This window comes from Somniosus microcephalus, chromosome 12 (genome assembly GCF_052327205.1).
Source record: "Somniosus microcephalus isolate GS21.2 chromosome 12, FLI_Smic_1.0, whole genome shotgun sequence".
Taxonomy (NCBI): domain Eukaryota; kingdom Metazoa; phylum Chordata; class Chondrichthyes; order Squaliformes; family Somniosidae; genus Somniosus; species Somniosus microcephalus.
This window is the reverse complement of record NC_140998.1, coordinates 194,324,509-194,349,106: the sequence shown is the minus strand read 5'-3', so window position 1 is coordinate 194,349,106 and position 24,598 is coordinate 194,324,509. Positions and strand designations below refer to the sequence as shown.

Here is a 24,598-nt window from a genome sequence, read left to right as displayed (position 1 = left end):
GTAAATCAAGAAGGAAAGACCCTGTTAAAAGGAGCCCTTTATGGGGATAAGTCAGCACAGGTAGCGGAACTAGTGGCTTTAATAAAAGCGTTGGAAATAGCAAAAAACAAACGGATAAATGTTTATACCGACAGCCGTTATGCCTTCGGAGTGGTGCATGATTATATGACACTATGGGCCAGAAGGGGGTACATGACCTCTACGGGAGAGGTAGTAAAACATGGAAAACTAATAGAAAGGTTAGTTAAGGCTGCACAGGCACCTTTAGAGGCAGCGGTAATTAAAATAAAAGCCCACACAAAGATAGAGGATATGGACTCACAGGAACCCCAGGACCAGGCCCCTATAGGGAATAGGTATGCAGATCTAGCTGCCAAATTAGCTGCGGAAGAAATGCAACCAAAGGATGTGTTTAAAAACGAAATAAATATGGTCATGACAGTCAGTGGGGTACAGGAAGTGAATATAATGGAGGTACAAGAAAATACTAGTAAAGAGGAAAAAGAGAGATGGAGACAAGCGGGTGCTCGACTACAGGATGGAATCTGGAAATGGGGCCCCCGTAACCAGGTGGTGGCACCAGAATGTTGCAGACAACAACTGATGGTGCTATACCATGGTGTAACACATACTGGCAGAAGTAACATGTTGCACCTACTGACACAGTACTGGTGGGGGCCAAAGATGGGTCGGGAAGTAGCGGAATATTGCCACCGCTGTATAATATGCGCTAAGAATAATGTAGGACAGAGATGTAGAGTTAGAGTAGCAAACCAACCCAGGCCCCAAGGACCCTGGGAAAACCTACAAATTGACTTTACCAGCAGGACCGGGGGAAGAAATATTGCCTGGTAATAATTGACCAATTTACCAGGTGGGTGGAAGCTTTTGTCACCCGAGATTGCTCTGCAAAAACAGTTGCACTAATATTGGCTACCGAGGTTATACCCCATTGGGGAGTGCCTCTGCAAATTGACTCAGACAACGGCACTCATTTCACCGGTAAAATAATGAAACTTGTAAGCTGTTACACGTAACACAAAAATATCACATACCATATCACCCCCAGAGCTCGGGGATGGTAGAAAGAATGAATAGGACACTGAAAAACGCGCTGACAAAAGCCATCCAAGAAACAGGGAAGGGATGGTCGGAATTATTACCCAGCATACTAATGAGGCTGCGAGCCACCCCAGGACGAACGACCGGACTGACCCCCTACGAACTAATGACAGGACGAGCTATGAGACTACCAGAGGATTTGGCTGGAGGGGTGAGTGAACCAGGACCAGTACAAGATAGATTAAGTACAACTAAATCAGGAGGTACAAGCACTAAATAAAAAAGTAAGGAACCAACAACAGATTAAAGATCGAGAAAGGCAGAATGCTGGACTTAAACTGGACGAGTTGCCCAGAATAGGTCAACAAGTAATGACGCAAGTTATCGGAAGAAAGGGAATGGAACCCCGTTGGATGGGGCCATATACTGTATTAATGACCAGTGATACGTGTGTTTGTCTACAGGAACCGGCGGGTATGTGATTGAAGCACTGGACCCAGGTGAAACCATTTAACACTAAAGACCCCCATTCTACCCTCTCCTCTAGGGGAAAGAGCTCGGAAGACGACCAGACCTCTGTTTAAATTACAGATAAACATGGATCCAGTGAGATGGATTATTATAACTACTCTGATGACAACATTTATAAGCCCAAATAACAGGCTGAAAGAAATGGACTGCAAGTTAAGATCCCCCAGTGGAGACTCCACGAGGAACTTCATTATATCACACAGTTACGAGTGTGAAAAACAGGAAAAGGATGTTACAGGTGTAACGGTATCTGGGTGAACTTGGATCAATGACCATGCGGACCCTATATAATGACAGATACCAGCAATATGGTAAGATGTAATAGACACCGGCAGGTGTTGGATCAAGTAGGGGGAGGATATATCCTGAGCTGCACGGACAATATCATAAGATGGACTATTGTACACAGCATTACAACACCTCAACCAACAACAAGAAGGATCACACCACAAGGAGTAACCCTAGAACCAACAACACCCCCAATCACAACGACACCTGAAGAACGAAGGTGTCCGAAATGGACGCCTGGGCCCGAAAATGGACTGGTGTTATTTACCGAGGGAGAACAATTGTATGATAATGTGAGACATGAAATTGTACCGGTACTAATGAACTTAACCATGCTACAATGGCCAGGATATTGTGAAAGATTTACTAAAACTAGAGAGTTGTATGCATATATGATAAGGAATGTAATTAACCAAGCTGCTGATGCAACAGGGGCTTCTAGTTTCAGGGGACATGCCGCATTCCACCAAAGAATTAAGAGGGGCTTAGGAAACGATGTACTCACAGGAATAAATACGGGGACGTCATTCATTAATGCCCTGGATATACAAGGAGTCCAGAGTAGTGTGGAACAATTACAAAGGGTAATACAACAGATTTTAGAGAAAGAAACTGGTTTGGTTCAACAAGAATCAGAGTTGGGAGAACATACGATAAGGAAATTACTTGAGGGAATCAAAGTTATAGAAACCATGCTGGCACTATCAACAAACTAAACCATAGAGATGAGGAACAGGCAAAAGATGGGGTAGGGAGAGGCTTGTGCCATGCCTATGGCCAATGGACCACCGGACAGTTAAAACACAATCTGGCACAGATACAACGAGGTGAGGTACCAGACTGGATTAACAGCACACAGCTCTATGGCCTGAGCCAGAATCCAGGCCCTCTGAGTGCCTGTACCCTCAAGGGGATGACCAGAGTGTATCCAGTGATACAAAAATGCAAAGCAGAAGTGACAGCAATGATAGGCATGGTACTCATGATACCAGTGGTGAGACTAGACACAACTCCATACCCACAGTACCAGGTAACAAACATAGGCATAGTGAGGGTTGAGACATACCTCCAATACTATCCAATTGATACCTATGCCATCAGGAAGAATGATACTATAAGAGGAGTCTCCCTAAACAGATGCCATGGGAAAGGTACGCTTAAGATATGCCCACATCCGGTAGGAGAAGGCACTAAGGATGAGTGCAGCTATAATAAGACAGAGGGGTGCATGTTGGAATTATCACATGTCAATCACCATCACACCCGCTCGGGATATAGAGACAGAGGGGAGTATTGTATAGCCACCACAGAGACTGAGCACCAATATTGTAACCTTGTATGTGTAATCACAATGCCTAACTTCTGCTTTACACCAAAGATCCCTGTGACAATTGGACACACCAGATTGGTGTATGTACACTCAAGGGAGGAAATGAAACTAAATGTGACAGATAGTTTAAGGGACGAATTGGTCAATTATGAAGATCCGGTGGGGGCTCCAATACCCCGCCTGCAAGGGGATCTGCAAGAGATAAAAGAGGGCTTAAGTAAAATGGTGAAACAATACGTAATGTTGCAAAGGAACCTTGGGGAACTAGAAAGGGACATAGAAGTAGAACTACAGGAGGTCCCATGGTATAAGAAGTTGTGGGATTGGGGGATGAATGTCAACATCCACCCATGGGACAGCATTACGTCTCACATACTAGTTATAGTACAATTGGTTTTGGCGATAGGAATGGGAATAGCAGCATGTGCCGCCTGTAAAAAACGTAGAAAACAAAAAAGAAAGGAAGTGGAAGAAATATACATGACCTTGATAAAGTAGTAATGTATGCTGTTCGATGGTAATGGTTACAGAAACCTCCTGGGCAGATTCCCATCGAGCAGACAGACTATTACTACGAACGAGCGAAGGCTTGGGAGAAAGACCTGCTTAATGGATGTATAGTACTAATAACATTAATGCTTATAACCTATGTAATTGGATGGATGATATGTCGATGGAAAAGATGTCGGGCTGCGCAGATTCAGGCCCGAGGCTGTCGGTGATTCCCAGGAGGCCGTCATTCCAGTGTGACTCCGGGAATCCGCCCCCAGATTTGTTCCCAGGCGGGCCAATAGCAGAAGGTCGTCCCCCGGGGGTGGGAGGGGGAGGGGCGGGTGATCGATCACACATCGCTTCCTTGCTCTCCGCCGGTCAAGCTCCCAGCTAGGCCGCACTCGAAGCCTGGGACTCGCCTGAGCCCGAGGTCCTGCCCCAGGCCCCCTCCTCCCTGTACCCCTTCAGCAGCTGGTTGAGCAGGGTCTTCTCGTTGGCCCCTTGCCGCTGCGCGAGGAGGGGCGGCAGCGGGTTGCGCCGGTACTCGATGACCGCCATCTTGGCCCGGTCCAAGTTCTCCCGGGTGGGAATCTGCATCATCCACACGGAACTCCCCCGGTGGTCCTAGAATCGCGGAGCCAGGACCTTGAGGAACTTCGGGATGAGATCTTTCTCCTGACAGAAACAGAAAAAGAGGTTTATTCCCAGAAATATTCCACTCTTCCCCTCCCCTCCCCTCAACCGGGCCCAATAAGAACTCTCCCTTCTCAGTTGCAGCTCACTCTCACCTCCGAGTCAGAAGGTCATGGGTTCGAGCCCCACTCCAGAGACTTGAGCCCATAAACCAGGCCGACACTCCCAGTGCAGTACTGAGGGAGCGCCACACTGTTGGAGGGGCAGTACTGAGGGAGCGCCGCACTGTCAAAGGGGCAGTATTGAGGGAGCGCCGCACTGTCGGAGGGGCCGTACTGAGGGTGCGCCGTATTGTCGGAGGGGCTGTACTGAGGGAGCACTGCTCTGTCGGAGGGGCAGTACTGAGGGAGCGCCGCACTGTCGGAGGGGCAGTACTGAGGGAGCATCGCACTGTTGGAGGGGCAGTACTGAGGGAGCGCCGCACTGTTGGAGGGGCCGTACTGAGGGAGCGCCGCATTGTCATAGGGGCAGTGCTGAGGGAGCATTGCACTGTCGGAGGGGCAGTACTGAGGAAGCATCGCACTGTCGGAGGGGCAGTACTGAGGGAGTGCTGCACTGTCGGAGGGGCAGTGCTGAGGGAGCATCGCACTGTCGGAGGGGCAGTACTGAGGGAGCGCCGCACTGTCGGAGGGGCAGTACTGAGGGAGCGCCGCACTGTCGGCGGGGCAGCTGAGGGAGCATCGCACTGTCGGAGGGGCAGTACTGAGGGAATGCCACACTGTCGGAGGGGCAGTGCTGAGGGAGCGCCGCACTGTCGGAGGGGCAGTGCTGAGGGAGCGCCGCATTGTCGGAGGGGCAGTGCTTAGGGAGCGCCGCACTGTCGGAGGGGCAGTGCTGAGGAAGCGCCGCATTGTCGGAGGGGCAGTGCTGAGGGAGCGCCACACTGTCGGAGGGGTAGTGCTGAGGGAGCGCCGCACTGTCGGAGGGGCAGTACTGAGGGAGCGCCACACTGTCGGAGGGGCAGTACTGAGGGAGCGCCACACTGTCGGAGGGGCAGCACTGAGGGAGCGTTGCACTGTCAGAGCAATTCACTGTCAGTGGTGTCACCTTTCAGATGAGAGGTTAAACACGAGGCTCCGCCTGCCCTCTCAAGTGAATGCAAAAGATCCGCAGCCACTATTTTGAAGAGGAGCAGGGGAGTTCTCCTCGCTGTCCTGGGGCCAATATTTATCCCTCAACCAACATCTGGTGATGATCACACTTGTATGTGGGAGCTTGCTGTGCACAGATTGGCTGCCGGGTTTCCTACATTACAACAGTGACTACACTTCAAAAAAAAAGTACTTCATTGGCTGTAAGGTGCTGTGGGACGTCCTGAGGTAGTGAAAGGCGCTATAGAAATGCAAGTAGCCAAGGCTCTTCGCGATGGCCAGCGCGGCGAGATCGCGGGCGTGGCGGAGTGACGCTCACGACACAGGCCGACCCCGAAGACCCCCCCCCACTCCGCCCCCAGCCCCGCGCCAGAGATACTGACCGTCAGCCAGAAGTCAGCCATCTTCATGGCTTTCTCGTCCGTGTCCCCTCGCTTGGCGTAATCCACCAGCTGGAAAGCAAGGGCAGATCAGTCAAACCCGCAGGCTCCTTCCCAGCACAGACAGAGGCCAGTTGGCCCCTCCAGCCTGCCCTCCTTCTGTACGCGAGCAATCCCCAAACCCATCCCACTGCCCCGCTCTCTCCATCGACAAATATTGATCCCAAATTCTCCCTTTCATAGAGGCCACGGTCTCGGCCTCAACCTCCTCCCCATGGCTTCAGTGACGTGGAGGATTGGAGAAGCTGGGATTGTTCTTCGAGCAGAGAAGGTTTAGGGCAGATTTAACAGAATCATAGAATGATACAGCGCAGGAGGAGGCCATTCGGCCCATCGTGCCTGTGCTGGCTCTTTGGACCCACTCCCCTGCCCTTTCCCAGAGCCCGGAAAATGTTTCCTTTTCAAGTATTTATCCAATTCCCTTTTGAAAGTTATTATTGAATCTGCTTCCACCGGCCTTTCGGGCAGCACATTCCAGATCACAACTGTTGTGTATGTACCTTTAAGAGAGAACTGCTTTTATACTGCAGTACCGGCAGTGACCACACCTGTATATAAAGCCGTAGCAGGCTTCTGTACTTTCAGTTCCAGCATACGCTCTGTTCAGTAAACACCTCTTATTACCGTTCTCCTGCAGTCTGTGTGTTATTGATACGCGGACACTACAGTGGCGACGAGCAGGTTCGAACTCACCTGCAGTACTGCATCACCTCACGGGGATCCATCCCTGAAAAGAAGCTTCTTGGAGGTCGAAGCCAGAGCAACGGGTGTCGACCGTGGGCAACCGCCCAGTGATCCATCGGAGTTCAGTGAATCGCAGGGGAAGCTGTGGAGAGCTGGGCTTGGCTCCCCAGTCAAGGTGTTCCAGCAAATCGTGCTGGTAGCAGGTAGTGCGCTGGCACTTCCGGACTGCGGCGGGCTTGAGCTCGATCGAGCGGCTCTGCAAGGGGGCCGTGCAACGTCATTGGGAAGGAAAAGAGAGAGGGTGGAGCGCACAGGGCGCGGTCGGTGCTCAAGAGCCGGGCAGCGTTAGAGAAAATAAAAGAGGGGAAGGAAAAGAGACGCGCCAAAGCTGCGGGGCACCGCCATTACTATTTAGAACACTCGGAGCAGCATTGGCAGCAAGGGGAAGAAGGAAAAGCGCGGGAGGCACCATTTTAATCCATTGGGGTAGAAGGAAAAGCGCGGGAGGCGCCATTTTAAACCACCCAAGATGCCGAAGAGTGGCAGTATCACTGCTTTCGACAACGAAATAGAAGACTGGACCACGTATGTGGAAAGAATTGAAGTGTACTGCAAGGCAAATGGGGTGGCCAATGAAAAGAAGGCGTCGGTATTATTAAATTTGATGGGCGCGAGAACGTACGGCCTATTGCGGAATTTAATTACCCCAGCTAAACCAATGGAGAAAAGCTTTGAAGAGATTGTCAATATCTTACAGGAACATCTAAACCCGACACCGCTGCTGATAGCAGAAAGATTCAAGTTCCATAAAAGAAACCAGCACAAAGATGAGAGTAATGCTGACTATCTTACGGAACTACGCAAGTTATCGAAGCACTGCCAGTTCGGAGCAGGACTGGCAGATACCTTAAGGGATAAGTTTGTCTGCGGGCTCCAGAGTGAAGGAACCCAGAAACGACTACTTTCGGAAAAGGACCTTACGCTAGAAAAGGCTTTCAGCGTTGCAGTATCCTACGAAGCAACAACACGGGGAGCTGCGGAAATACAACAGAAACCGTAAGAATATAGCACCAATGAAATGGCATATGGAGCAGAAAAGTGCTATCGCTGCGGCAGAACAAACCATGACCAGAAGGATTGCTGGGCTAAGGACAAAGTATGCAGGCAATGTGGAAAAGTGGGACACATAGCATGAGTCTGCAGGTCGGGAAAGAAAATCAACACTAAAAGAACTACTAAGGAAAAGTACAAGAAAGTACAAAAGATGACGGACAGTAGTTCAGAAGAGTGATAATGACTCCGGGAGCAGGAGACTAAGTTGTCTAAAGTTACACAACGTGATCGCAAAGGAGGATCACCAAACCATTTGGGTCACCCTCATGACAGCAGGGTCCCAAGTAAAGATGGAATTGGACACAGGATCAGCCCTAACAGTCATGAATCGACGAGACTATGAGCAGCTATTCTCACACATTCCCTTGAAGGATACGTCCATTGTCTTGAAGACATATACGGGGCAAAAAGTCTACCCCAGAGGAAAAATAAGGGTGCCCGTTAAATACAACGGCAAGGAAACACAGGAACTGTATCTATATATACTACAAGGTGGAGGACCGCCATTATTGGGACGTGAATGGATCCAGAAAATACAATTGGATTGGCATTCCATTCAGGCGCTAGCTGTGGCTGACAAAAAGGATGACGATGCCACACCTGGACGACTGTCAAAAATTCTAACTGACGCGAAAGAGGTGTTCCAGCAAGGACCTGGGACTCTAAAAGGCGTAACGGCAACGATAAAAATTGAAGATAACGCAAACCCTAAATTTTTTACGGCCAGACCGGTACCGTATGCGATCCGCCCAGCCGTCGAAGCAGAGCTGGAGAGTCTGGAGCGTGCGGGTGTGCTGTCCAAGGTGGACTGGAGCGAGTGGGCCACACCCATTGTTCCTGTAATGAAGAAATCATTGAGCAGCACGCCTGGGGAACCGAAGAAGGTTCGCATCTGTGGGGACTTTAAGGTAACTGTGAACCCAATCCTTCAAACAGTACAATATCCACATCCGCGGATAGAAGATATTTTTGCCTCACTATCTGGAGGGAAACGCTTTACGAAGATTGATCTGGCCCAAGCGTATCTACAAATGGAGGTAGATGAATCATCTAGAAAATACCTCACGATAAACACTCACAAAGGTCTTTACCAGTACAACCGACTGGTATTCGGGGTAGCATCAGCTCCGGCAATTTGGCAGAGAGCGATGGAACAAGTCCTGCAAGGGATCTCGGGGACCCAGTGTTATTTGGACAACATCCTGGTTACGGGCGGAAATGACAGTGAACACCTTGCCAACCTGGAGCAGGTGCTCACTAGATTACAAAAATATGGGCTACGAGCCAACCGCCCCAAATGCGAGTTTTTCAGGAAACAAATCTCGTATTGTGGCCACGTGATTGATGAAGAGGGGTTACATAAGTCCCCAGACAAGATTGAGGCAGTAGTCAAGGCTCCAGCACCGGAAAATGTGTCACAACCGAGGTCGTTCCTCGGGTTGGTGAACTACTACCATAAGTTCTTGCCAAACTTGTCTACAATTCTGCACCCGCTGAACGCCCTGCTGCAAACTGGAGTAGCATGGAAATGGAGTGATGAGTGTAAGCGTGCCTTTCAGAAATGTAAATGCCTAATCACTTCAAAAGAAGTATTGGCCCGCTACAATCCATCACTACCGATTCGGTTGGCATGTGATGCGTCTCCCTACGGCATTGGAGCGGTGCTGTCGCACAAATTCCTTGACGGTTCAGAGAGGCCAATAGCCTTTGCGTCACGCTCGTTAACTTCAGCCGAGCGTAACTACGCCCAGATTGACAGGGAGGCCCTCAGCCTGGTGTGGGGGGTGAAGAAGTTCAATCACTATCTGCACGGGCAGAAATTCACCTTACCGACTGATCACCAGCCTCTTGTCTCCATTTTTAACCCAAAGAAATGCGTTCCGGTGATGACGGCGCAATGGCTGCAAAGATGGTCCCTTTTTCTAGGGGCACATCAATACGACATAGAGCATAAGGGCACAAAACAGCATGGAAACGCTGATGGGCTGTCGCGCCTGCCGCTGCCTACGGTGGAGGAAGCACCTGCAGTGGACCCTGTTGAGATATTCCATTCAACCATAGTCGAATGTCTACCTGTTACAAACTCAAGTATAGAGAAGGAAACCCGAAATGACCCGACACTCTCTCGGGTCTATGATTTGATGGTGAAGGGATGGCCAGCACATGGCGACTCACTGTTGCCAGCATTCTCGCCAAGGAGAGAACAGCTGTCAGTGTGCCGGGGGACCTTGATGTGTGGATCCCGAATGGTAATTCCACCCAAGTTGAGAGAAAGAGTGCTCAATGAGCTTCATGAGGGTCAGCTGGGAGGGGTAAAAATGAAAAGCCCAGCCAGGACGTTTGTGTGGTGGCCGGGAATCGATAAAGAAATCGAGGAAATGACCAAGAGATACACAGGATGCCAGAAAGTCCAAATCGCTCCACCACAGGCCCCACTACACCCATGGGAGTGGCCCTCGTCTCCATGGCAACGGGTACACATTGATTTTGCTGGTCCATTTATGGACTCAATGTTTTTAATCGCCATGGATGCACATTCGAAATGGCCAGATGTCATCAAAATGTCCTCCACCACCACGGAGAAAACTATTGCAGTCCTACGGACCATCTTCGCCAGGAATGGCTTGCCAGAACAGATTTGCTCCGACAATGGACCACAGTTTGTGTCCGAGGATTTCCGGAGGTTTTTGAGGAATAATGGGGTAAAGCATTACACATCCGCCCCATATCATCCAGCCACAAATGGATTGGCTGAGAGGTTTGTTCAAACCTTTAAAAAAGCAATAAAGGCGATGTATAACGACAACATACCACTGCAACACAAGATGGATAATTTCTTGTTTGCTTACACATGCGACACATGCAGTCACCAACCAAGCTCCAGCCATGATGTTCTTTAACCGAAGGTTAAGATGTCGCCTGGACTTGCTCAAACCAAACATAAGACGAGATGTTGAGAATAAGCAATTCCAGCACATCAATGAAAAGCCAACCAGGAGCTTCAAGATAGGGCAACCAGTCTTGGCCCGCGACTACCGAACAGAAAAATGGCAGCCAGGAACGATATGCACACGGCAGGGACCACTAATGTACACAGTGGACGTTGGAGAGAGCATCGTGAGACGCCATGCTGACCAGATTCTGGAGTCACAGGAACAAGTCAAACCCATACCACGAGCATGTGCACCTGGTGATGAACCCGAAGTACAGATTGCGTCTACCTCAGAATCAGTGGTATTGGAAGCTGACGAACCAACCAATGACAATGAGCCAGAATCGACTCCACCGCAAGAACAGGATACTCGAGAAAGGCGCTATCCAGACAGGATCAGGAAGCCTCCTCAAAGACTGAATTTATAACTGATTACTTTCAGCTGATGTATATAGTACAAAGAAAATTGTAATTGTAATTAGTTATTATTCAATTGTTAAATGAATGTTATGTACTGTTTATCTAAAAGGGGAGGAATTGTTGCGTATGTACCTTTAAGAGAAGAACTGATTCTATACTGCAGTACCGGCAGTGACCACACCTGTATAAAAAGCCCTAGCAGGCTTCTGTACTTTCAGTTCCAGCATACCCTCTGTTCAGTAAACACCTCTTATTACCGTTCTCCTGCAGTCCGTGTGTTATTAGTACGCGGACACTACAACAACAACTCGCTGTGTAAAAAAAAATCTCATCTCCCCTCTGGTTCTTTTGCCAATCACCTTCAATCTGTGTCCTCTGGTTACCGACCCTTCTACCACTGGACACAGTTTCTCCTCATTTACTCTCAAAACCATTTATGATTTTGAACACAATCTTCCCCTTAACCTTCTCTGCTCTAAGGAGAACAATCCCAGCTCCTCCAGTCTCTCCACATAACTGAAGTCCCTCATCCCTGGAACCATTCTCGTAAAGAGCAGCGTTCAAAATTATGAGGAGTTTTGATCGAGTAAATGAGGAGAAACTGTTCCCACTGGCAGGAGGGTCGGTAACCAGAGGACACAGAGTTAAGAGAATTGGCAAAAGAACCAGAGGGGAGATGAGGAGATTATTTTTTCACACAGCGAGTTGTTGTGATCTGGAATACACTGCCTGAAAGGCCAGTGGAAGCAGATTCAATAATAACTTTCAAAAGAGTATTGGATAAATACTTGAAAAGGAGATGTTTGCAGGGCTCTGGGGAAAGAGCAGGGGGAGTGGGAACTAATTGGAGAGCTCTTCAAAGAGCCGGCACAGGCACGAGGGGCCGAATGGCCTCCTCCTGTGCTGTGAGATTCTATGGGAGCATTCCGTGCTTCAACACCTCTGTGTACAGAAATTTCTACTAATCCCTCTCAGAACACTCGTTAAATTGATGGGCTCACGTCACTGACTCCCCGAGCACAGGAAATTTATTGTCCCCATTCATTCCATCAAAACTCATTATCATTTTTTAAAACCCTATTAAATCTCCTCTTAGCCTTCTCTGCTCCAGTGCAAATAGTCCCAGGATCTCAAGTCACCTCTCTGGCTCAGTGGGTAACACTCGCTCTCGCCTCCGAGTCAGATGGTCGGTTCGAGCCTCAGTCCAGAAACTTCAGTACATAATCCAGGCCGACACTCCCAGCGCAGTAATGAGGGAGCGCCGCACTGTCGGAGGGGCAGTGCTGAGGGAGCGCCACACTGTCGGAGGGGCAGTACTGAGGGAGCGCTGCACTGTCGGAGGGGCAGTACTGAGGGAGCGCCACACTGTCGGAGGGGCAGTAATGAGGGAGCACTGCACTGTCAGAGGGGCAGTACTGAGGGAGCGCCGCACTGTCGGAAGGGCAATACTGAGGGAGCGCCGCACTGTCGGAGGGGCAGTACTGAGGGAGCGCTGCAATGTCAGAGGGGCAGTACCGAGGGAGCGCCGCACTGTCAGAGGGGCAGTACTGAGGGTCGTCGTCGTACGTGTCTTCACACTGTTCCCTTTGGGGAACTGTATGAAGTGGCGGAAAGATTTCTGGCCGCGTTAACGCTCCTTCAGTGACCGTAACCATCTTCATACTAGCCATTAGGGTGGTTAGTCCTATGGCGGAAGAGTTTTACGGGCTCCCACAACCCATACGAGGGGGGGGCGGCGGGGGGGGCTACCCACACCCACGGACGCAAGTATCCCGCTGGATGTCAACCCAGAATTTAGAGCCAGAGCTCCGACTCCACTTGTCGGGACTGCCTGGAGCGGGGTTCGAAACTCTACACCTTCTGGCCCAGCGGCGGGGATGCTACCGCTACGCCAAAGGCCCACTCCAGTACTGAGGGTGCGCCGCACAGTCAGAGGGGCAGTACTGAGGGAGCACTGCACTGTCGGAGGGGCAGTACTGAGGGAGCGCCGCACTGTCAGAGGGGCCGTACTGAGGGAGCGCCGCAATGTCAGAGGGTCAGTACTGAGGGAGCGCTGCATGGTCGGAGGGGCAGTACTGAGGGAGCACTGCACTGTCGGAGGGGCAGTACTGTGGGAGCGCTGCACTGCCAGAGGGGCAGTACTGAGGGAGAACTGCACTGTCGGAGGAGCAGTACTGAGGGAGCGCCGCACTGTCGGAGGGGCAGTACTGAGGGAGCACTGCACTGTCGGAGGGGCAGTACTGAGGGAGCGCTGCACTGTCGGAGGGGCAGCACTGAGGGAGCACTGCACTGCCGGACGGGCAGCACTGAGAGGGCGCTGCACTGTCGGAGGGGCAGCACTGAGGTGGCGCTGCTCTCTCGGAGGGGCAGTACTGAGGGAGTGCGGCACCATTGGAGGTACCGTCATTCGAATAAGTCGTTAAACCGAGGCCTCGTCTGCCTTCTCAGGTAGACATAAAAGACCCTGCGGCCACTATTGGAAAAAGAGCAGGAGAAGTTATTCCCAGTGTCCTGGGCTAATATTTATCCCTCAACCAATAATCACTGAAAACAGATGATCTGGTCTTTTTAAAAAAATGCATTCATGGGTTGTGGGCGTTGCTGGCAAGGCCAGCATTTATTTCCCATCCCTAGTTGCCCTTGAGAAGGTGGCGGTGAGCTGCCTTCTTGAACCGCTGCAGTCCGTGTGGTGAAGGCGCTCTCACAGTGCTGTTTGGGAGGGAGTTTTTAGGGAGCCTCTTTTCCAGGTTGAATCGCCCAAGTCTCTCCACACAACTCAGTCCCTCTGGCACCGGGGATCGGTGTCGTGGCTCTACTCTGTGATGCCCCTAGTAGTCGAATATCTCCCTTATGTCTGTGTGTCCAGAACTGGACCCAGTAAATTTAAAAGAAAGACTTGCATTTATATAGCGCCTTTCACTACCACCAAACATCCCAAAGTGATTTACAGCCAATGAAGTACTTTTGAAGTGTGGTCACTGTTGTAATGTAGGAAACGCAGCAGCTAATTTGTACACAGCAAGCTCCCACAAACAGCAATGTGATGATGACCAGATAATCTGTTTTCTAGTGATGTTGGTTGAGGGATAAATATTGGCGAGGACACCGGGGAGAACTTCCCTGCTCTTCTTCGAATTAGTGCCGCGGGATCTTTTACGTCCACCTGAGAGAGCAGACGGGGCCTTGGTTTAACGTCTCATCTGAAAGGCGGCACCTCCGACAGTGGAGTTATCCCCGGTGTCCTGGCCAATATTTATCGTTCAATCAATATCAATAAAACAGATTATCTGGTCATTGTCGCATTGCAGTTTGTGGGAGCTTGCTGTGCACAAATTGCCTGCCGCGTTTCCTACATTACAACAGTGACAACACTTCAAAAGTACTTCATTGGCTGAAAAGCGCTTTGGGAAATCCAGTGGTCGTGAAAGGCGCTATATAAATGCACGTTGTTGATTCGGAGGAAAGCAGAGTAACAGCAGCCTGGGCAGACGGCAGGAAGGAACAAGATAAACGGGGTGTTCGAAGGGAGGAAGTGATTACCTTCTCAGTGTAAAACCTCATCTCATCAGCCCGGGCCAGGGTGGTTTCAATCCTCTCGTGTCGCACCAACGCTGTCACAAGTTCCGCAACATATCGATCCGGGACCGGGGTCCGAGCCCCATCCGACGGTAAACTCGCCCATGACTGATCCAGAGGGCAGCGGTGAGATGCATCCTTCCGAGGGGCCGGGAGTCTGGGGGGGGATCAGAGACCGGAGCAAAGGTGAGAATTCAACCGTCACAATCCCAGCGTCACGTCACAGCGCGACCCAGGAATGGCCTGATCACGTCCGCCATTCATCACCGTCCCCGTCCCACACTGATCACTGCCCCTCCCCGGACCCCGACCCACACTGATCACCGACCCCCCAGACCCCGTCCCGCACTGATCACCACCCCCCCGGACCCCGTCCCGCACTGATCACCACCCCCCCCGGACCCCGTCCCGCACTGATCACCGACCCCCCGGACCCCGTCCCACACTGATCACCGACCCCCCGGACCCCGTCCCACACTGATCACCGACCCCCCGGACCCCGTCCCACACTGATCACCGACCCCCCGGACCCCGTCCCACACTGATCACCGACCCCCCGGACCCCGTCCCACACTGATCACCGACCCCCCGGACCCCGTCCCACACTGATCACCGACCCCCCGGACCCCGTCCCACACTGATCACCGCCCCCCCCGGACCCCGTCCCACAGTGATCACTGACCCCACCCCGGACACCGTCCCACACTGATCACTGCCCCTCCCCGGACCCCGACCCACAGTGATCACCGCCCCGCCAGACCCCATCCGACACTGATCACCGACCCCCCAGACCCCGTCCCGCACTGATCACCCCCCCCGGACCCCGTCCCACACTGATCACCGCCCCCCCCGGACCCCGTCCCACACTGATCACTGACCCCCCAGACCCCGTCCCACACTGATCACTGACCCCCTGCCCTGGACCCCGTCCCACACTGATCACCCCCCCGGACCCCGACCCACACTGATCACCGCCCCCCCTGGACCCCGTCCCACACTGATCACTGACCCCCAGCTCACTTGGGCTGCTAACTCTGGTTGCAGGTATTCCTGGAGATATCATCACATGAACTCCAACCTCCAACCACCCTGCCTGGTCAAACAGCCTTCCCCCCCGCCCCCATCTCCCACTTGCCTGGATGAGTGCAGCTCCAACAACACACAAGAAGCTCAATACCATCCAAGACAAAGTAGCCCGCTTGATTGGCACCCCATCCGCCACCTTGAACATTCACTCCCTCCACCACCGGCGTACCGTGGCTGCAGTGTGTACCATCTACAAGATGCACTGCAGCAACTCGCCAAGGCTTCTTCAGCAGCACCTCCCAAACCCACCACCTCTACCACCTAGAAGAACACACTCGCCTCTGAGTCAAAAGGTTGAGGGTTCAAGTTCCACTCCAGGGACTTGTAGCATATAAATCCAGGCTGACACTCGAATGCCATGCTGAGGGAGTGCTACACTGTCGGAGGTGCCGTCTTTCAGATGAGACGTTAAACCGAGGCCCCGTCTGCTCTCTCAGGTGGACGTAAAAGAGCCCATGGCACTATTTCGAAGAAGAGTAGGGGAATTATCACCAGTGCATTGGCCAATATTTATCCCTCAACCAACATAACAAAAACAGATTATCTGGTCATTATCACATTGCTGTTTGTGGGAACTTGCTGTGCACAAATTGGCTGCCGCATTTCCCACATTACAACAGTGTCTACAGTTCAAACTTAATTGGCTGTAAAGTGCTTTGAGAGAAAAAGATTGGTGAAGTCAAGTGTAGGTCCCTTGCAGTCAGAATCAGGGGAATTTATAATGGGGAACAAAGAAATGGCTGACCAATTAAATACATACTTTGGTTCTGTCTTCACAAAGGAGGGCACAAATAACCTCCCAGAGATGTCGAGGAACATAGGCCTAGAAATTCAGTGGGCTGCGCCACCAGTTAGCACCTTAAGAGGGCGCTAAGTGGGTTGGCAGCCACTGGCCACGCCTCCCGCTAAATTCAGCGGGATGCTAATGGCGGCGCTAGCCGTTAGTGCTGCGCCACTACCGATGACGTCATCGGTGTGCGCAGCGCCCCACTGACGCCCCGATCGCGATATTAGATGCGCCCCCTGCTTTAATGCCGGACGCTATGTGCAATCAGTTCAGGGGGGCCTACCAGCGGCGATAAAGGTGCTAATTAAAGGAGAGGTGCGGGGCAGCCATTTTTGTTGCTGGCCGCCTGCCAGCACCTCTCCGCACTGCCGTCCCCGGCCTCCTGAGCACCCCCCCCCACCCCCTGCGGAGTGCCGACTGCGTTCCAAGAGCCCGGCACGTCTCCTCGGTGCCGGGCTCTTTTGCCAGCCTCGGGAGCCCAGCTGGGCCCCAGATCGCACTGCACAAGGCCCCTCCCCTTTAAGGGAAGGCCTGCAGTACCGCAGCGCAACGTGCCGCAGTGTGTGGCGCTGCGGCACGTTGCGCAGCGATATTCAGTTGCAGCGCCCCAAGAGGGATGCGGGGCGCCTCCAGTAGCACCGCGCTTCCCTCTGGGGCGCTCCAACTGAATTTCCGACGGACGGCTGCGACTGCTTCCAGGGCGCTACTTTTAGCGCCCTGGCGAGGCTGGCGCCCCAAACGGGGCTATAGTGAATTTCTAGGCCATAGGGTCTAATGAAAGGGAGGAACTGAAAGAAATCAGTATTTGTAGGGAAATGGTGTTGGGGAAATTGACGGGATTGAAGGCCGATAAATCCCCAGGGTCTGATAATCTACATCCTAGGGTACTTAAGGAAGTGGCCCTAGAAATAGTAGATGCATTGCTGGTCATCTTCCAAAATTCTATAGTTTCTGGGACAGTTCCCATGGATTGGAGGGTAGCTAATGTTACCCCACATTTCAAAAAAGGTGGTAGAGAGAAAACGGGGAATTATAGACCGGTAAGCCTGACATCAGTAGTGGGGAAAATGCTAGAGTCCATTTTAAAAGATGTAATAGCAGAGCACTTGGAAAACAGTGACAGGATCGGACAAAGTCAACATGGATTTACAAAAGCTAAATCGTGCTTGACTAATCTACTGGAATTTTTTGAGGATGTAACTGGTAGAATAGATAAGGGAGAACCAGTGGATGTAATGTATTTGGACTTTCAGAAGGCTTTTGATAAGGTCCCGCATAAGAGATTAGCGTGTAAAGTTAAGGCACATGGGATTGGGGGCAAGGTACTGACTTGGATAGAGAACTGGTTGGCAGACAGGAAGCAAAGAGTTGGAATAAATGGGTCTTTTTCCGAGTGGCAGGCAGTGACTAGTGGGGTACCGCAAGGATCGGTCCTAGGACCCCAACTATTCATAATATATATTAATGATCTAGACGAGGAAACTAGATGTAATATCTCCAAGTTTGCAGACGACACAAAGCTGGGTGGGCGTGTGTGCTGTGAGGAGGATGCCGAGAAACTCCAGTATGATTTGGACAGGTTGGGTGATTGGGCAGATGCATGGCAGATGCAGTACAATGTGGATGAATGCAAGGTTATCCACTTTGGTGGCAAAAACAGGAAGGCAGATTATTATCTGAACGGCAATAGATTGGGAGATGGGAAAGTGCAATGAGACCTGGGTGTCCTTGTGCATCAGTCGCTGAAGGTAAGCATGCAGGTGCAGCAGGTGGTTAAGAAGGCAAATGGTATGTTGGCCTTCGTAGTGAGAGGGTTCGAGTACAGGAACAAGGATGTCTTGCTGCAGTTGTACAGGGCCTTGGTGAGACCACACCTTGAGTATTGTGTGCAGTTTTGGTCGCCTTATCTGAGGAAGGATGTTCTTGTCATGGAAAGAGTGCAGCGAATATTCACCAGACTGATACTGGGATGGCAGGAATGACGTATGAGGAGAGATTGAGTCGATTGGGCTTATATTCGCTGGAGTTTAGAAGAATGAGAGGGGAACTCATTGAAAATTATAAAATTCTAACAGGACTAGACAGATTGGATGCAGGAAGGATGTTCGGGGAGTCCAGAACCAGGGGTCACAGTCTAAGGATAAGGGGTAAGCCATTTAGGACAGAAATGAGGAGGAATTTCTTCACCCAGAGAGTGGTGAACCTGTGGAATTCTCTACCACAGAAGGCAGTTGAGGCCAATTCATGAAATATATTCAAGGAGTTAGATATATTTTTTAAGGCTAAAGGGATCAAGGGATATGGGGAGAAGGCAGGGACAGGGTACTGAGTTTGGATGATCAGCCATGATCTCATTGAATGGCAGAGCTGGCTCGCGGGGCCGAATAGCCTACTCCTGCTCCTATCTTCTATGTTTCTAAACACATTGCTGTTTGTGGGAGCTTGCTGTGCACAAATTGGCTGCCGCATTTCCCACATGACTACAGTTCAAACTTAATTGGCTGTAAAGCGCTTCGAGACGTCCGGTGGTCGTGAAAGGTGCTATATAAATGCAAGTTTTTCTTTCTTTTAATAAGGTTAGGTTTAAAAAAAAATAGAAAATAAATTTATATTTAAGAGATTAAAATCATGTTTTTTTTAATCAAATAGATTACAATAAAATTAAAGAGGGGTTAAAATGAGCTAATGTTTCTAAGTGTAAGAGGTTGAAGTGAATGAGAAGTTTGAGTGGAATGTGAAAGTGCTGCTCAGGTTGAACTGGGCTGAATGTGAGTCCTGGGCCTGAGGCTGGGGGAGGGGAGAGGAGGGGGACCTGGGCCTAGTCTCCAGGCCCCAGCCCGCCCACTCATTCCCGCTCCCGGTGCCTCTCCGGCCCCACTTACCCCAACTGCGGGGCCTTATCGGCGGCTAGCGGGTGCCCACTCCCAGGGCGGCTCTTTCTCCGCGGCTCCGGCGGGTTTTTTAAACGCGGTTTTCTAAACGCGGTTTTCTTCCTCTTTTGAACAACAAGGAGCCGCTTTTCCCCCTCACATGGGCGCCGCCATCTTCCTTCCGTCCTCGCGCTAAACCCGCCGGCCGGCGGACCTCGCCCCGCCAACAAACGTTCCGCCTGACTCCCCTCGGATCAGAGGCAATTCTGTCATTTCCAGAATAAAAAGAAAAAGAATGAAAGACTTGCATTTATGTCACGCTTTTCACGACCACCGGACGTCTCAAAGCGCTTTACAGCCAATGAAGTACTTTTGGATGTGTAGTCACTGTTGTAATGTGAGAAAGGCGGTATCCAATTTGCGCACAGCAAGCTCCCACAAACAGCAATGTGATAATGACCTGATAATTTTTTTTAGTGATGATGATTGAGGGATAAACATTGGCCAGGACACCGGGGATAATGCCCCGGCTCTTCTTTGATCTCTTACGTCCACCTGAGAGCGCAGACGGGGCCTCAATTTAACGTCTCATCCAAAAGATGGCACCTTCGACAGTGCAGCTCTCCCTCAGCACTGCACTGGAGTGTCAGCCTAGATTTCTGTGCTACAAATCCCTGGAGTGGGACTTGAACCCACAATATTGTGAGTCAGAGGCGAGTGTGGTACCCACTGAGCCACAGCTAACACGAGTTAATAAGATGCATTTCCTCCCGTCCCTTCCCCACTTCATCGTCGTTCTTTTCCTCCTGTTTCGAAATCAACATTTACCCCCGTCTTCAGATACTTTGGTTTTTGCATCACCATCTACACTGTCCCATCAAACAATCCCAGGACAGGGACAGCACGGGTTAGATACAGAGTAAAGCTCCCTCTACACTGTCCCATCAAACACTCCCAGGGCAGGTACAGCACGGGTTAGATACAGAGTAAAGCTCCCTCTACACTGTCCCATCAAACACTCTCAGGGCAGGTACAGCACGGGTTAGATACAGAGTAAAGCTCCCTCTACACTGTCCCATCAAACACTCTCAGGGCAGGTACAGCACGGGTTAGATACAGAGTAAAGCTCCCTCTACACTGTCCCATCAAACAATCCCAGGGCAGGTACAGCACGGGTTAGATACAAAGTAAAGCTCCCTCTACACTGTCCCATCAAACACTCCCAGGGCAGGTACAGCACAGGTTAGATACAGAGTAAAGCTCCCTCTACACTGCCCATGTGTCTGTACTGGGACAGATACAGTTCAATGTGGTGAAGTTTGAGGTCATCCACTTTGGACACAACAGAAATAGATCAGAGTAATTTCTAAATGGTGTGAAACTCGGAACAGTGGAGGTGCAGAGAGATCTAGGGGTCCAAGTACAGAAATCACGAACAGCGAGTGGACCGGTACAACAAATAACTTAACAGGCTAATGGAATGTTGGCCTTTATCTGAAGGGGCAGGAATACACAGGGTGGAAGTTGTGTTACATTTATATAAAGCTCTGGTTAGACCCCATTTAGATACTGTGTTCAGTTCTGGGCCCCGCACCTCAGGTAGGATATATTGGCCTTGGAGGGGGCGCAGCACAAATTCACCAGAATGGTACCGAGGCTGAAAGGGTTCAATTATCAGGACATAAGGAGGAGGGAAGCTCTTGTATCATTTTCCACCATGGATTGTTTTGCTTTGTTAAAGGCGCTATATAAATCCAAGTTGTTGTAGCTTGTATCCAATCATTTGCAGAGCGCTCTCCCTCTCACTACTTACTTTGCACGATTACTTTGAGGAAATTGATGAAAAAGACCAGAGTTCTGTTGTAGGAAATAACACAGTGATTAATGATTATTCATCATACTTTATAATATATATTTATATGTAATTCATAAGACGATAGTCATTTCCTCAAACTCCCCGCCAATAGTGTTACTCGGAGTGAGGTGACGCCAGTTGGACCCGAGTGAAACAGTCGCTGTTACTTTGAGTTTTATTCAGTGTTTCTTTGACACGAAAACTCACCGTCCTGTTCGGGTATTTCCAAGCTCGGGTTCCAGCGTCGCTTTTGTGCCGGTGACATCCGATTCTTCTGGGCTCTTATGTTTCCACCCTCCGTTTACTCAGCACTGTCTGTATTTGGGGAGTGGTGTTCCAGGACCCCGGGCTTGGCCACTGATGCCCATTGCTGACTTTATTTGGTTGTATTTAGTGAACTTAAGGCAGTGATCAAATGCTCGAACTAAATCGCTCACATTTCACTTTAGTTTAAAATGACATCGGAGCCCCTTAAGTTGCACTGATCTTTCAGAATTTATTCGGACGGTATATCATTTCCTGCCATTGTATTACACAACCGTCTCATCGCTTTAACACCGCCTCAGACTTACAAAGCACAATTTTGTGCCCTCGACCGTTATCTATAACTGGCTAGAGACTAAAATATATTAGCGTTAAATAAACTGCTCAATAACAATTAATCAGATCACAAATTGCTTGTTTAAAAATGTCACTAGTACATCAACATAGATTTTACTTGGACAATGTAGACACACATCAATCAGTTTGAATGGAAATATTTTAAATATAACACACAATAATACAAATTAAAACACATTTCGGTCTGTCGAGCCTGGGTCAAATAAATTACACGTTTCAACCAACTTTACAATTTTCAATTTCAGCTTCTGCTTAAACATTTGTCGATACTTTCTTAAACTTTGAAAACTACCATAACTGCATTTTACTGATCATCTGTTCATGAAATCTCATGGGAAACAATTATTCAGTCGCTATATTTATTAGCACGGTATATTTTGTGATAGGCACCTTTACCAACGCAGATGTAACCAGACTGCATAAAGACAACATCGATCCCAACGATCTCTCACCATCAGAATAAAGGGGCTGTGACAGCTCGGTGGGACAAAGACTCACGGAGATTAAACACATTCTGCAGATGCTGCAGTTTATATCAGAGGGAACATTTTGAAATCCCACCTGACTTGGGCCTTGTAGAAGGTGGAGAGGCTTTGAGGAGTCAGGCTATGAGTCACTCATCACAGAGCACCCGGCATCTGCCCTGCTCTTGTAGCCACGTTGTTGATATGTAGGTCCAGTTCAGCTTCTGGGCAATGGGAACTCCCAGGATGCTGATGGCGGGCGAACTTGGCAATGGCTGTACCGTTGAATATCAGGAGGTAGCTGGTCCTTTCTCAGTGGAGTTGGTCATTGCTTGGTATTGATAAGCTTGACTGTTAGCTGCCACTTGTCAGCCCAGGCCTGGATGTTGCCGAGCTCCTGCTGTGGGCTGGCATAGGATGCTTCAATACCTTAGGAGATGTGAATGGAGCTGAACATTTGGAGATTGTCAGCTAATGGTAACGGTATTATACTGGGAATGTTACTGGACCAGTAATCCTGTCGGCCTGGACTAATAACACAGGGGCAAGAGTTCAAATCCCACCTCGGCAGCTAAGTAAAGAAATCTGGAATAAAAAGCTAGAATCAGTAATGGTGACCATGGAACTACCGGATTGTTGTAAAAACTCAGCCTGTTCACTAATGTCCTTTAGGGAAGGAAATCTGCCGCCCTTACCCGGTCTGGCCTGTATGTGACTCCAGACCCTCAGCAATGTGGTTGACTCTTAATATCCCAGCAAGCCACTCAAGGGCAATTAATGCGGGCCTTGCCAGTGATGCCCACATCCCGTGAATGAATACAACAAAACAATGGCCCCACTCAAGACCTTATGACAGAAGCAAGGTTGTTGGTGAAACATCTGGGCCAAGGATCCTGCATCCTGAATAACTCCTGCAGCGATGTCCAGATGGAACCTTCATGCCGTAATCTCAGACAAGTGAGAACCAAATACAATCTTAAACAAAACAAGGCAGTGAAGCCTAAGGCATTCCCTATCCACACGACATAGGAGATGATAGAAATCTGCCATTAAGGCGTGCAACTCACTGAGTCCTGCTCACAGAAGTTGCTGTCTTGAAAAAATAAATTAAACCTCACAGGAGCTCAAGTGATTCAAAGTGTCATTACCAACATGCTTGGGAAAGTGCAAATAACGGATGTGCATTTGACAACACTCTCCTTTATTGAGATCACATGCTGCCCTGCTGCCTCACCCTGAAACCCATATTCTGAGGAAACTTGGTGACAGTCGTGTTTCACCAGACCAAGATTGCAGGACAAGGCACATCACCTACAATTAGATCAAACTGCAACAAGGATGTAGTGGGCAAAACAGCTCCACAAAGCCCAGTACAGCCTTGCTAGATACAAATTTCCTTTGCTGCCGATAATATCTCTACCACCAGTCGCTGCGTGTTCAAGAGCCAGGCATCCAACTGAAAGTTTCAAAGGCCACTGTGGCAAGTACCAGATGAATGAGAGAGATCTCCCACAACCACAAGTCTTCCATCCAGGATTCTGGAGCAAAACTGGCAGTTTTTTTTAATAGGGCCACGAGAACTATCTCTGGATAGGTTTACTTTTTCTTTTATTCATTCCTGGGATCTGGGCGTCGCTGGCAAGGCCGGCATTTATTGCCCATCCCTAGTTGCCCTCGAGAAGGTGGTGGTGAGCCGCCTTCTTGAACCGCTGCAGTCCGTGTGGTGATGGAGGAATCTGGGACGTTGGCTGAAAGGTATGATTCTGTGAGTATGACTACGTCAGGCTGTTGCTTGACTAGTCTGTGGGACAGCTCTCCCAATTTTAGCACAAGTCCCCAGATATTAATGAGGAGGACTTTGTAGGATCGACTGGGCTGGGTGTGCCTTTGTTGTGTCCTAACCTGATGCCAGGGTCGATGCCGGGTGGTCTGTCTGTTTATTTCATTCTTATTGTATCTTTTTGTACAATAAGATTACAACTGAGTGACTTGCTCGGCCATTTCAGAGTGCAGTTCAGAGTCAACCACATTACTGAACCCCTGAACCACTTCACCACCCCTTGAATCCATTTCCCCACCCCATGGATCAATTTCCCCACCCCTGAACACCTTCTCCACTCCCGAACCCTTCCCCAACCCCTGAACCTTCATCCCCACCCCCTGAACCCCCTTCCCCACCCCCTGAACCCCTTCCCCACCCCCTGAACCCCCTTCCCCAACCCCTGAACCCCTTCCCCACCCCCTGAACCTTCTTCCCTACCCC

The 24,598-nt window shown here is 50.1% G+C and overlaps 2 pseudogenes; one reads left to right on the top strand and one right to left on the bottom strand.

Moving 5' to 3' along the window:
* The window catches only part of LOC147109835 (uncharacterized), a 67,611-nt pseudogene that overhangs the window by 35,613 nt on the left and 7,400 nt on the right, over positions 1-24,598 (top strand).
* Positions 3,745-14,845, bottom strand: LOC147109836 (large ribosomal subunit protein bL17m-like; annotated as a pseudogene).